Genomic DNA, 14,815 nt, shown 5'->3' on the forward strand with positions numbered 1-14,815 from the left:
AAATGCGGATTAAACCGGTTCTTGTGATTCCTGGAAACGATACACGCACGTGTTCTATTTAAAAAAGTATTTAAAAAAAGGATTATTGCTCTTCATGCAATTTTTATCTGTTAAAAGGTAAAATAGTGATTTTCGGTGAAAATAAATTTTATTTGACAGCGAATATTAAATATTAGTTTTGTTGTAGAACCTTAAATATTATATATCCAAAAATTGAAGTATAAATTTATACAACAATATTAATATTTACATTCCTAACTCGTTTACAATTAAGATAATTTTTATGAAAGTTTTTAGCGAATGCGACCTTTTAAACAAGAATTTTTTTTTTTTTCATATAAGTATTATTTATAAAAACTGTAAATTTATTTTTATAAATTAAACAATAATTTGATCTGACTTATACTGGTAGAGCATTTTTTAACAATTTTAATAACATTTATTAAAGTAAATTTTCTTTATTCTGGTTGAAGAAGTAATAAATTTAAGCTTTTAATATCTTTAAACGATTTTGTTTTATAACATTTATAAAAACAATTGAAGAATTCAACAAAACCATTGTTATATTTTCTCAATTTTATTTATTTAAAATTGTTGATTAAAAAAATATATGATTTAAAAATTTTATATTAATATTAAAAATAAAAATATTATACAGAAATAATTAATAATTTTTAATAATCTGATTAATAAAAATAGCAAATTATTGAAACATTTAATAAAATAAATTAATGTAAGAATTCAACAAAACTATTGTTGAATTTGTATGATTAGTTTATTCATTTTTAATAATCTGAAATTATTAAAAAATTTAAATATTTTGATTAATAATTATATCAAATCATATGAATATTTGATTATGACGTAATACTAAAAACAAATAATATTAATTGTAAGTGCGACTGTTATGAAATATTTCGTAAACAACAAAAATCAGAAATTCCCCTTCTTCTCTCTAAAACCGCGATTCCAAGAATAACTTGACGTGTAAAATACGCCACCTATTCTTTCATCCTTCTTTAACTCTCATAATTATATATTTCTTTCTCTCCCACGAAAAGAATGAAAATTTGAATTTAAATTTAAATAGAACCTAATCATTAAATATTTTATTATTTATTAATATATTTTTTTTGTATTTTTCAATAGTTAATTTGATTAATTCATAATTACCATGGTTTCAAATTTGAAATTTTTATTTTGTTGTATTAAGTTATACTTAGATAATCAGTTTAAAGGATTAAAATATAAATTTGGTTTAAAATAATATTAAAAATAACGAGATGCCTCAAAATAAAATTAAAACTGAAATTATCTCAAAAGATTCTCAATAAAGCTTTTATTTAATTTTCATAAAATCCGCTTTATAAATAACACTAATCACTCAAAAGTTGATAAAACACCACAGGACACATTTATGAAGTTATCATAATCATAAAATTTTTAAAAATTGTCCATAAACCAAAAAGGCTTATTATGTTTAATACAATTTTTGTATTTGAAAAAAATACGAATAATAAATATTTGTTTTGTTGTAGTAAATATATACCCAAAAATTGAAATAAAAATAACAACAATATTAATTTATACATAACTAATTACGTTAATTTTTGCTTAAAACAATTTTTGTTGGGGTTTTTGGCGAATGAGCCCGTTTAAAATTACTTAATTTCAATAAACTATCAATAATGTAAGGTATTTTTATGAAATTTTATTAATGTAATTTTTTTATTGTATTTAAATATATTTGTATATTGTATTGTTTCTTCATTAAAAAAAGTCTAATATAATTAAATGTCTCCAAAATTAGTAAAATATGTTATAAATTTAATGTTCACATTTATTAGTAGGTTTGAACAATTTTTAAAATTACAACGTATTGGTTAAAATGATCAGGTTAAAAAGAGATGTAACCTTTTAATATATTTTGTTGAATAATATTTATGACATTACAGTATTCTAAGAATTTAACAATTTATAATAATATAAACCTGTTAATAAAAAGAATAAATATTGTAAAATTGTATTTTACTATTAAAACTAAAAATATTACAAATAAATAATTGATCATTTTAAATAAACTGATTAATAAATTTTGTGAATTATTTAAATACTTAAATAATAACATGATTCTAAAAACAAATGATATAAATTGTCAGTGTAACCGTATTGAAACATTTCGTAAACATCAAAAATCTCATTTTTACCCCTTCTCCTCACTAAAACCGCGATTCCAATAATTACAACTGAATGTAGACTGTCACACAAAATTGCACAGCCTACTTGATGGGTGCAATAAGCTATCTTTTCTTTTATCCTTCTCTAACTCTTATAATCATCTATTTCCTTCTCTGTTACTCTTGCAGGGACAAACATAAATTCGAAATTTGAATTGATCAGAAACGAAATAATTTAAAACTTGTATTTATATATTTAATTATTAATTAATGGGTAAGTCTGAGATGAACAACCACACATATAAAATATTTGTTTTGTTGTAGGATACCAAAAATTATACACCCAAAAATTAAAATTTAAAGAATAATATTAATTTTTGTTACAGTTAAGAAATTTTAAAGATCAAGATCATTTTTGTTTAGTATTTTGGTGGATGCGCCTGTTTTAATAAATATTTTGATAAAATGGGTGAATTCATTAAAATATTGAAAATTATAATCAAAGAATAATAAAGTTTATAAATTAATAAAGACAATATGATTTTGTTTGGACAATTTATTAAAATTTAGTTAAGTACATTTAATTACATAAAAGTAGGTGATATTTTTAAAAAATTATAATAACATTAATATGTATAAATTTATAGACAAAATTAAAGAAATTAATTAAAGTAAATTTTCCTTATTCCGATATATATGTAAACATATATTATATTTTTATATTATTCAAAATGTATAATATATTTACATATTGATTTTAATTATTTTAGACAATTCCCAACAAAATTATTAAAATTATTTGTACATTTAATGTTCAAATTTGTCAGTATGTATGAAAAAATTTTATAATTACGACGTATTCGCCAAAATTATAACAATGAAGAAGTAATAAATTTAAACTTTTAATAATTTTAATCTAATTTGCTATATAATATTACAGTAATCTATGAATTAAACAAAACCATTGTTATACATTATTGCATTTATACTATTATTATTTTTAATTTTAACAATTTAAAACTGTTAATTAAAAACATATATATTGTAAAAAAATATTTTAATATTAAAAATATAATTATTACAAAAAATTAATTGATAATTTTAAATAATGTGATTATGAAATATCATAAATTACTTAAATACTTAAATATAAAATAATTATAAAAACAAAAAATTTTAATTATCAGTACGAACATATTGAAATATTTCGTAAACAGCAAAAATCAGATATTTTCCCCTTCTCGTCTCTAAAACCGTAATTCCAAGAATAACAATTGCCACACAAAATTGCACAGCTTACTTGACGGACATAACACAGCACCTATTCTTTTATCATCCTCTAACTCTCATAAACATATAACTCCTTCTCACTCACTCTTGCACTCACAAATGTAAAATTTGAATTTTAAATCGGATAGAATCAAATTTTGGGTTTTTTCAGTTGTTGTCATAATTAATTCACAATTGTCAGTACAAATATTTGGTTTCAAATTTGAAACTTTTAAAATGAAACCTAAACTAATCTAAAGTTTCAATAACACTTACCAACATTTTATCAAAAATTTCTATAAAATCCTGCGTTAAAATCACACAAAACATTTACAAGAGACATATAAAACAAAGGACATGTTTACAAGTTTACCACAATAATAAAATTCGGGAAAATTGTCAAAAAACCGTGGAACAACAGAGGACACGTCTTATTCGCGTTAAAATCAAATGCTGTTTAAACTGCAAAAATACGTTTGTTCACAGTTGACCAAAACAAATGCAGAATAAACCGGTTCTCGGATTCTTGGAAACAGTACATGCACGTGTGCTATTTAATTTACTCATGTAAACAAAAAGAGACATTTTACAATTTTTATCTTTTAAAATTTTCGGTAAAGAAAAAGCTTGATTTGAACAAATACGAATTAAATAATAATATTTAGTTTGTTATATAGAACATAAAAAATTAGAATAAAAATTTACAAAATAGTATTACATTTTCCAAAGCTAATTAGTTTAAGAAATATTTACGATTAAGATAATTGTTGTAATCAAAATATTGAACATTACAATAAAGCATTAATAAAAATTTAAAGCAATACTATTTTCTTTGAATTCTCTATTAATATTTTGGACGGTTACAATACATTACCATTTAATTTCATAGTATGTATCCATTATTTTTAGAAAACTAAATTTATTTGAATAAATTAAACATTAATTTGTATATATTTACAATCATAAACCATTTTTTGTCAATTTTACTGAAATTTAATAAATTTTCTTTACTTCAGATTATATTTAAATATGTATTATTTCATTATTAAAAAAATTATAATATATGTACATAGTTTTTTTTTAATTAAATCTTTATAAAATTATTAAAATGTGTTGGGCACTGAATATTCACATTTAATAGTAGGTTTGAAAAATATTGATATTTGTCATTACATTAATTTAAGAATTCAACAAAACCTTTGTTATATTTTGTTCAATTAATATAGTTCATTTTTTTCAATTTTATTAATTTAAAACTGTTAATTAAAAGAAATATTTAGTGTAAAATTTTATTTTAATATTAAATATAAGAATATTACAAAGGAATAACTAATAATTCTTAATAATCTGCTTAATAAATATTGTAAATTATTTAAATATACTTTGGTTTTATAATATTTCCAAAATTACAATAATGTAAGAATTTAACAAAACCATTGTCCTATTTTGTTGAATTTGTATTATTTTTTTCACTTTTAATAATCTTAATTAAGCTCTTAATTAAAAACAAAAATATATTGTAAAAATTATTTTATTATTAAAATGATAACTTTGAAATTATTAATATATATATATATATATATATATATATATATATATATATATATATATATATATATATATATATATATATATATATATATATATATATATATATATATATATAATATATATATAATATATATATATATATATATATATATATATATATATATATATTCGTATATATATATATATATATATATTCGTATATATATATATATATTCGTAAACAGCAAAAATCAAAATTTTTCCCTTCTCTCTAAAACCGCCATTCTAAGAATAACTTGACGTGTAAAATACGCCACCTATTCTTTCATCCTTCTTTAACTCTCATAATTATATATTTCTTTCTCTCCCACTCCTGCACGAACGAATGAAAATTTGAATTTAGAATTAAATAGAACCTAATCATTAAATATTTTATTAATGTACAAATACGAATATTTAATATTTAGTTTGTTATAGAACTTAAAAAAATAGAATAACAATTAAAAAAAAAAGAATTATTTTTTCCAGAGCTAATTAGTTTAAGAAATATTTACAATTAAGATAATTGTTTTAATCAAAATACGCCACCTATTCTTTCATCCTAGTCTAACTCTCATAATTATATATTTTTTTCTCTCTCACTCTTGAACGAACAAATGCAAATTTGAAATTAGAGTTAAATAGAATCTAATCATTAAATATTTTATTAATTTATTAATATATATTTTTTTGTATTTTTCAATAGTGAGTTTGATTAATTCATAATTATCATGGTTTCAAATTTGAAATTTTTATTTTGTTGTATTAAGTTATACTTAGATAATCAGTTTAAAGGATTAAAATATAAATTTGGTTTAAAACAGTATTAAAAATAACGGCATGTCTTAAAATGAAATTAACCCAAAAGATTCTCCATAAAACTTTTTTTTAATTTTCATAAAATCCCGCATTATAAATAACACTAATCAATCAAAAGTTGATAAAACACCGCAGAACGCATTTACGAAGTCATCACAATGATAAAATTTGTAAAAATTGTCAAAAAAACAAAAAGGCTTATTATGTTTAATACAATTTTTGTCTATTAAAAGTTAAATGATTTTTGGTATAGAATAAGTTTGATTTGAAAGAATAAGAATATTAAATAATTGTTTTGTTGTAGAACTCAATAAAAAATTGAAATAAAAATATCAACAATATTAATTTATACATAACTAATTACTTTAAGAAATTTTTTAATTAAAACTATTTTTGTTGAAGTTTTTGGCGAATGCGCCCGTTTAATATTAGAAATTATAATAAAGTAGTAATTTCTTTTAATTTCTTTATTTTCGTATAAGAAGGCTTTATTTTTAAATTAATATAAATTTGTTATATAGATTTAAAGTGATAAATAGAGTTTTTAACAATTTTATCAAAAATTTATTAATGTAATTTTTTTTCTGAATTATATTTAAATATTTTTGTATACTGTATTGTTTCATTATTCAAAATATAATTAAATCTCTCCAAAATTCTCCAATATTTTGTTGAATAATATTTTTTGACAATTTAACTAAATTATTGTTACAAATTGTTAAATTGATATTATTAATTTTTTAAATTATGATAATATAAACCTGTTATAAAAACATTAAATATTTTTAAATTGTATTTTACTATTAAAAATAAAAATATTATAAATGAATAATTGATTATTTTAAATAATCTGATTAATAATTTTGTGAATTATTTAAATACTTAAATATAACATGATTCTAAAAACAAATAACATAAATTGTCAGTGCTACCGTATTGAGATATTTCGTAAACATCAAAAATTTCATTTTTACTCCTTCTCCTCACTGAAAACGCGATTTCAAGAATAACAACTGTATGTAGGCTGCCACACAAAATTGCACAGCTTACTTGATGGGTACAATATGCTATCTTTCCTTTTATCCTTTTCTAACTCTTATAAACATCTATTTCATTCTCTCTTACATTTGCAGTGACAAATATAAAATTCGAAGCTTAAATTGATCAAAAACGAAATAATTTAAAACTTGTATTTGTATACTTAATTATTAAATTAAACATAATTTTTGTATTTAAAATTTGCAATTTTAACTTTATTGATTTGATATTAATGAAATCGGTATGTGTCGAAACAAAATTAATTCTTAAATTAACCTAAATTCGAGTCTCAACAAAACTCACCTGAATTTTCTTTAAATTTCCATGAAATTCTGCATTAGAGTCACACAAATCAATCAATAGTAAACATGAAACACCACAGGACACATTTATAAAGTTAATAATAATAAAATTATTTAAAATTGTCAAAAAACCGAGTAAAATCAGAGGACATGTCTTACTCTGATGAAAATCAAAAATCGTCTAAACTGTAATAATTTGTTTGTTCGCCGTTCACCGGCGGAAGGGCGAAATAAACCGGTTCAAGATTCCTGGAAAAGAAACGCACGTGTGCAATTTAATTCATTTGTAAAAATAAAAAGCTTCATTGCGTTAACAATTTTTGTGTGTTAAAATTTAAAACGCGGATTTTTGATAAAGAATAAATTTGATTAAGTAAGTATTAGTTTTAATTATTCAAATTAAATTTAATTTTATTAAAATATTTTTCACATAATCAGTACGAATTTAATCGTATGGATTTTAATCCTATAGATTTTAATTGTATGGAATTTGATCGTATGGAAAATGGTCATATGGATATTGATCGTATGGAAAATGATCGTATGGATTTTACGTTTTTAGCAATTTCTCACGTTTTTAATGAATGATATTAATTGTCGGTGCAAATCTTATTGATAAATTTCGTAAACATCAAAAATCGGAAATTTTCCCCTTCTGTTTAAACCGACCACACAAAATTGTACAACTCATTTAACACCACCTCTTCTTTTATTCTTCTCTAACTCTCTTTGTTTTTCTTTCACTTTTGCACGGACAAAGGTAAATTTTAATTTTGCTGATTTAATACAATTAAATATATAGACCAATAAATCATTTAAGATTTTTAAATATAGTAACTGTAAAGTCTATAATTAATTATACATTATTTTGAAGCTTATAATTTTAAACTTAACTATTCATCGTTTTTAATAAAACTTTATATTTTACCTACCAAAATTTGCATATCTTTATTATGAAATTTAAAAATATAATTAAATAATTATACAGTAATTAAAAATTTAATTTATTAAATTAAATTAAAAATATAATTTTTTTATGTCAAAGAATTTTTGTCTGGTTTAAATTAAAGAAAGGATTTTTGGAAAAAGGGTTTGAGATGAAACATCACAAATGTCAAATATTTGTTTTTTCGTAAGACACAAAAAATTAAAATAAAAATTGAAAAAAATATTAATTTTTTCACAGGTAAGAACATTTTTACGATCAAGATCATTTTTGTTGGGTATTTTGGTGGATGCGCCTGTTTTAATGAAATGGCTCACCGTTAAAATATTGGAAATTATAATAAAACAATGAAGTTTAATAATAATAATGACAATATTATTTCGTTTGGAGAATTCCAAAAAAAAAAATTAGGAATAGTTAAAATATATTGTCATTTAATTTCATTCAAACGCAGGTAAAATGTTTAAAAAATTATAAATTTAACATTAATATGTATAAACTTGCAGTACCAGACAATTTTCAGAAAAAATTAAAGAAATTAATTAAAGTAAATATTCCTTATTCTTAATTCTCAACAAAAATTATTAAAATCACTTGTACATTTAATTTACAGATTTGTTGGTATTTATGAAAATATTTTATAATTACGTCGCATTCGCCAAAATTTTAACCATGAAGAAGTAATAAATTTAAGCGTTTGATTAATCTGACTTGTTATATAATATTTATAACATTACAGTAATCTATGAAATAAACAAAACCATTGTTATATTTTATTGCGTTTATACTATTATTAATTTATATTTTAATAATTTAAAACTGTTAATTAAAAACATATATATTGCAAAATTATATTTTATTATTAAAAATAAAATTATTACAATGAATTATTTGATAATTTTAAGTAATGTGATTATTAAATATTATAAATTACCTAAATAATAATAATTTAATAATTCTAAAAACAAAAAATATTAATTATCTGTGAGAACGAATTGATATATTTCGTAAACAGCAAAAATCGAAATTTTCCCCTTCTCCTCTCTAAAACCACAATTACATATTACACCTATACATTTCTCCTTATCTAACTCTCATGAACATATATCTCCTTCTCACTCACTCTTGCATATAAACAAAAAGATGTATTTTACTTTACAATTTTTGTCTAATAATAAGCAAATTGTAACAAAATCTAATACCTTAAATAAATGAAAAAAAGAGAACAAAAAACCGACAATAAGTTTTCCGATTGAAATTTTAATCATTTCTTATTTCAACAGGTACAACCAAATTTTGTGAAAATATTTGAATAAGTTCTGAGTGTGGCGTTTTTTTTATATTTATACATTTTGACATTTTATAATTATAAGCTTAACCATTGACCATTTTTGTATAATAAAACTTTTTATATTTAACCTACCGAAATTTACATATTTTTACGAAAAGTGAAAATATAATTTAATCAATTATAAAAATTAAATAAAAATAATTTTCAAATTTATATAATTCAAATATAAAAATATTACTATAATGTACAATTTTGTATATTTATATATTAGTTTTTAAATATATTATGCATTTTTTTCATTTTAACCAAATCTAAAAATATTTAAAATGATAAACCAAAAATACGATTATTTTTTTATGTCTTTTCAACAAAAAGTGGCAAACCACCGTGAACAGGGCGTCTCGCCGGGAGAGTTAAATTACAAATTAGCGTGATCCCGTGATGGACTTTTTTTTTGCTTCTTCGCCTAATCAAAATATTGTTCACGCCCAGGCGGGCCGCAGATCGCATCTCGTTGAAGATTAAGGCAACCGTAAAACAACGTGGCGTCGACGAAATTGTTTCGCCTCTCCTTAAACTGTTTCATGCACCCGATTAGAAATCGCTCGGCTGTTATGTAACATTGTTACCCGCGAAATTGTAACTACGGATAGAAATTTATGCAGATATTCAGGCGCCGACGCCCCCGGGCCGCGTCCTTTAATTTATTTCTCGGCGAAATTGTTTTCCGTCGTGTTGCCCGTCGTCCAGACCCTGATGGGGATTTTGGAGGAGCGATTCGGAAACAATAATTATCTTGCGATTAAATAAATTGTTAATTATTTCATTAAAATTAATTTATGAAAAATTATAAAATTCAAAATTGTGTTTAATTATTTATACTTAATATTTAATTAATTTTGAAATATTAATTTTATTTAAATTTTATTATATTAAAATTTTTATTTAACTATTGGAAATTGGAATAAAATATAAATATTACACAAATTATTACAGAGTTTATTAAAATATTGTATAAAAAACAACAAAAATTTAGTTATACATTGCCAGAAAATTTTTAATAATAAAATTACAAATTTCAAAAGTTTTTCTAATTATTTGTTTATATTAATAAATTATAAATTTATAAATTGAATAATTTATTTAAATTTATTTATAAATTTTATTATAATTAATTTTTTATTTAAGTTTTAAAAAATAGGTATTGAAATAAAATATAAATAAGGGTAGTTAAATATTAAAAAAATTAAAAACAATAAATATTCATGTAATCGTAAATCTATGAACTTGAAAAAAATATATAATTGTTTGCGATTAAAATTTAATTAATTAGTTCATAATTGTTATGTTGTCGAAAAAGAAGAATTTTTAAAAATAAAATTATGAATTTTAAAAATTTTTCATATTATATCTATTTATAATTTAATAGATTATAAATTTCTCTTCTCATTAAATAATTTATTTATTTACATTTAATTATTTATAAATTTAATATATGAACATTTTTATTTTAAGTGTTTAAAATTTAGAATTTGAAATAAATATAGAGTGGTAGATAATAATAATATAAAAATCTTAAATCTTAAATTGTACATCAAATTTTTGAAGATTGATAAATAACAATCCAAAATATTATTTTATTGAAAATTTTTGAAGATTAATGAATAATAATCCAAAATATTATTTTATTGAAAGGACTGAAAAATGTATAATACTTTTAATTTATTTTTTTAATATTTTAATTTATTTAAATGTTTATATTTTTAGAATAAAAATTGTTTATATAATTATTTTCATTTTTAAATTAAAATACAACAGTTCAACTTTTAAATAATTTTAGTTAAAATGAGAAATGAAATAAAATATTTGAAAACTGATAAATAATAATCCAAAATATTATTTTATTGAAAGGACTGAAAAATGGGTCATATTTTTAGTTTCTTTTTTTTAATATTTTAAATTATTTAATAATAAAATTTGTAAAATGGAAAATATTTCTTTTGTTTGTATAATTAATTTCAAATATATATTTATAATTAAGATATAACAGTCCCATTCCTAAATTATTTTAGTTAAAATGAGAAAATAAATAAAATGTGTGAAGACTGACAAATATATATTATTTTATAAAAAGGATTGATAAATTGATCATATTTTTATTTTCTTTATTTTAATATTTTATTATTAAATTTTTAAAATAAAAATAGAAAATTATTTCTATTTATTTTGTATAATTATTTTCAGATACACTTTTTAAATTGAGATACAATAGTTTCATTCTTAAATAATTTTAGTTAAAATAAGAAAAAAAATAAAATTTTTGAAGACTGATAATAATTCAGAATTTTATTTTTTTGAAAGTACTGAAAAATTAATAATATTTTTAGCTTCTTTTTAATATTTTAATTTATTTAATAATTAAAATTTACAAAATAAATATTAGAAAATATTTATTTTTACTTGTATAATTAATTTCAAATATATATTTTTAATTAAGATATAATAGTTCCATTTTATAAATAAAATGTTTGAAGACATAATTAATAATCCAAAATTTTTTTATTAAAAGGACTGAAAAATGAATACTTTTTTAGCTTTTTTTTTTTAATATTTTAATTTATTTAATAATTTATTTATTTATTTATTTTAATAAAAATGGACAATTATTTCTTTTTATTTATATGATTATTATTCTTAAATAATTTTAACTAGAATGAGAATTGATAAAACTTTGGAGGATAAAGAATGCAAAATTTTAATTTATTGAAAGCACTGATAAATGAATAATATTTTTAGTTTCTTTTTTTAATATTTTAATTTATGTAAATGTTTATATTTTTAGAATAAAAAATGAAAATTATTAATTTTCATTTATATAATTATTTTTTATAATTTTAAATTTTTAAAATAAAAATAGAAAATTATTTCTTTTTATTTAATGATAAATTAAAAAAAATATTTTTTTTTATTTATATAATTGTTTTCAGACACATTTTTTAATTAAGATAAAAAAAGTTCTGTTCTTAAATAATTTTAGTTAAAATGAGAAAATAAATAAAATTTTTGAAGACAGATTATTAAGAATCCAAAATTTTATTTTAGTGGGAAGGCTGAAAAATAAAAAATATTTTTAGCTTCTCTTTTAGTATTTTTAAATTATTTAATAATTAAAATTTATAAAATAAATATTGGAAAATATTTCTTTTTGTATAATTAATTTCAAATATGTACAATAGTTTCATTATTAAATTATTTTAGTTAATGTACTGAAAAATTAATTATATTTTTAGTTTATTTTTTTTAATATTTCCATTTACTTAATTATTTAAATTTTCAAAATAAAAATAGAATATTACTTCATTTTATTTATATAATTATTTTCAGATACATTTTTAAATTAAAATAAAACAGTTCTTTTAAATAATTTTTAATTTTATTTTAATGAATAATATTTCTAGCTTTTTTTTAGTATTTCTAAATTACTTAATATTTAAAATTTGTAATTTATATATATTTAATTATATATTCATTTATATTTATATTTCTTTTTGTATAATTAATTTAGTATATATATTTTTAATTAAGATATAATAGCTCCACTTTTTATTATTTTAAAATGACTGATAAATAATAATTATTTAATGAAAGAACTGAAAAATGAGTAATATTTTTAACCTTTTTTTAATACTAATTAATAAAATTTTTAATAATATTTTATTGAGAGGGCAGAAAAGTTAATTAAATTTTTCTAAATATTTGAATTTATTTAATATTTTAAACTAAAAATTGGAAAAGATTTCTATATAATGGTATAATTATAGTCAAAAACATAAAATAAATTAAGATGAAATTGTCCCGGTTGTTGTTGTCTTGCCATTGAAATGGGTGGATGAATGTTGTTGGTTGTTCCAACACAATAAATTAAGCAATAAAACGCCGCCCGTTTTTCGTCGAAAACAAACGCACAATCCGACGAAATTGTCCGACGTAATTTGCAGTTCTCGAATTCATAATTCCGACTTCTTTCTGCCCGACCAAAATGAAATCATGTAATTAAATGTATAAATATTCATGCCGTTAGTTACGGCCTCATTCTACGGAAACTTTACGGAATTTTAAAATCTTAGCTCATCAAAAGATTTTTTTTCCAGCTAATTTCGCAGTAAAGACGCGAGAATCGCAGACTGGAAATTAGGCAGCCATTCAACGGCGAAACCATTTTTACACTTCGAATTGTCGGTTATACTTTTCAATGACGATTTGTAAACTAATTGTGTCGCAAAGCGGCACCCCAAATGTTTTTTAATCTTCCATGTACACGTTTATCGATGCTTTGCAGTAATCTTCACACGCGGGGGCGGGAAACACCCCGATAAACCACCGGTGGACTCGATTAACTAAAATAATTAACTAATTAACGTATTTAAAAGAGATATTTGTTTAATTCAACAGAGAAAACATGTTGGGCACCACTGGAAAATGCGTTTTATATTTCGTACATAAAAATTTGTTTGTCGCCCGAATAAAACTTCTTACTTTTTAATTTCCTCGAAAGGCCGTTTTTGTGTCTAATTGAGTTTGCCGTGAAAAACTTTACGCGTCCCCGTTTGTATTTCGTTTGTCCTTTTTAAAATTCACAAACCATTAGGCCGATTGTGTGAATGAGATTTTGTATTTAGCGAAAAATTCTTTGATTACCATTACAAACGGCGGGTAATGAGATAAAAAGAAATCAAGACGTCAAACTCGACGCCACTCACTACTCAATTTGCCTGATAACTTTTATCCAGAAGCGTATCCACTTGTTAATTTTTCTAAATTAAAAATGGAAACAGACAAGTCACCAGAGACATCAGAAATCATGAGTTTTAATTTTAAAATAACTATAACTTTATATAAGTAAGAGTTAATTACTCCTGAATAAGCTAAAATTAAATATTGAGGTAATTAAATATAAAATTTTAATTATAGAGCCTATCTCAAAATTCCAAGAAAATAATAATAATTATTAAAAGTATGTGTGTAGACTAAGAAGAAAAGCAAAGAGAGTAAAAAACAGTGTAACAAGGAGAAGAGTAGAATGAGAAGAACAGCAAAGTGAAAAAAAATAGTGTGAGAAGATAAGAAGAGTGAGAAGAAGAGTAGAGGGAGAAGAAGGAAAAAGTGAGAAGGAGAGTATACTGAGAAGAAGGGTAATGTGAATAGAAAAGAGAAGTAAAAAGAGAAAAATAAAAAATTTGAACAGTAAGAAGAAAAGAATGAGAAGAAGAGTAGAATGAAAAGAAGAGTAGAATGAGAAGAGAGAAAAAGAGTAAAGTGAGAGGAAGAGCAACTTAGTAGAAAAGTAAGTAAGAAGAGTAGAGTCAGAAGAAGAGAAGAGTAGAGAAGTAGGACATTAAGAAGA

Source organism: Aethina tumida, chromosome 4 (genome assembly GCF_024364675.1).
Source record: "Aethina tumida isolate Nest 87 chromosome 4, icAetTumi1.1, whole genome shotgun sequence".
NCBI lineage: Eukaryota > Metazoa > Arthropoda > Insecta > Coleoptera > Nitidulidae > Aethina > Aethina tumida.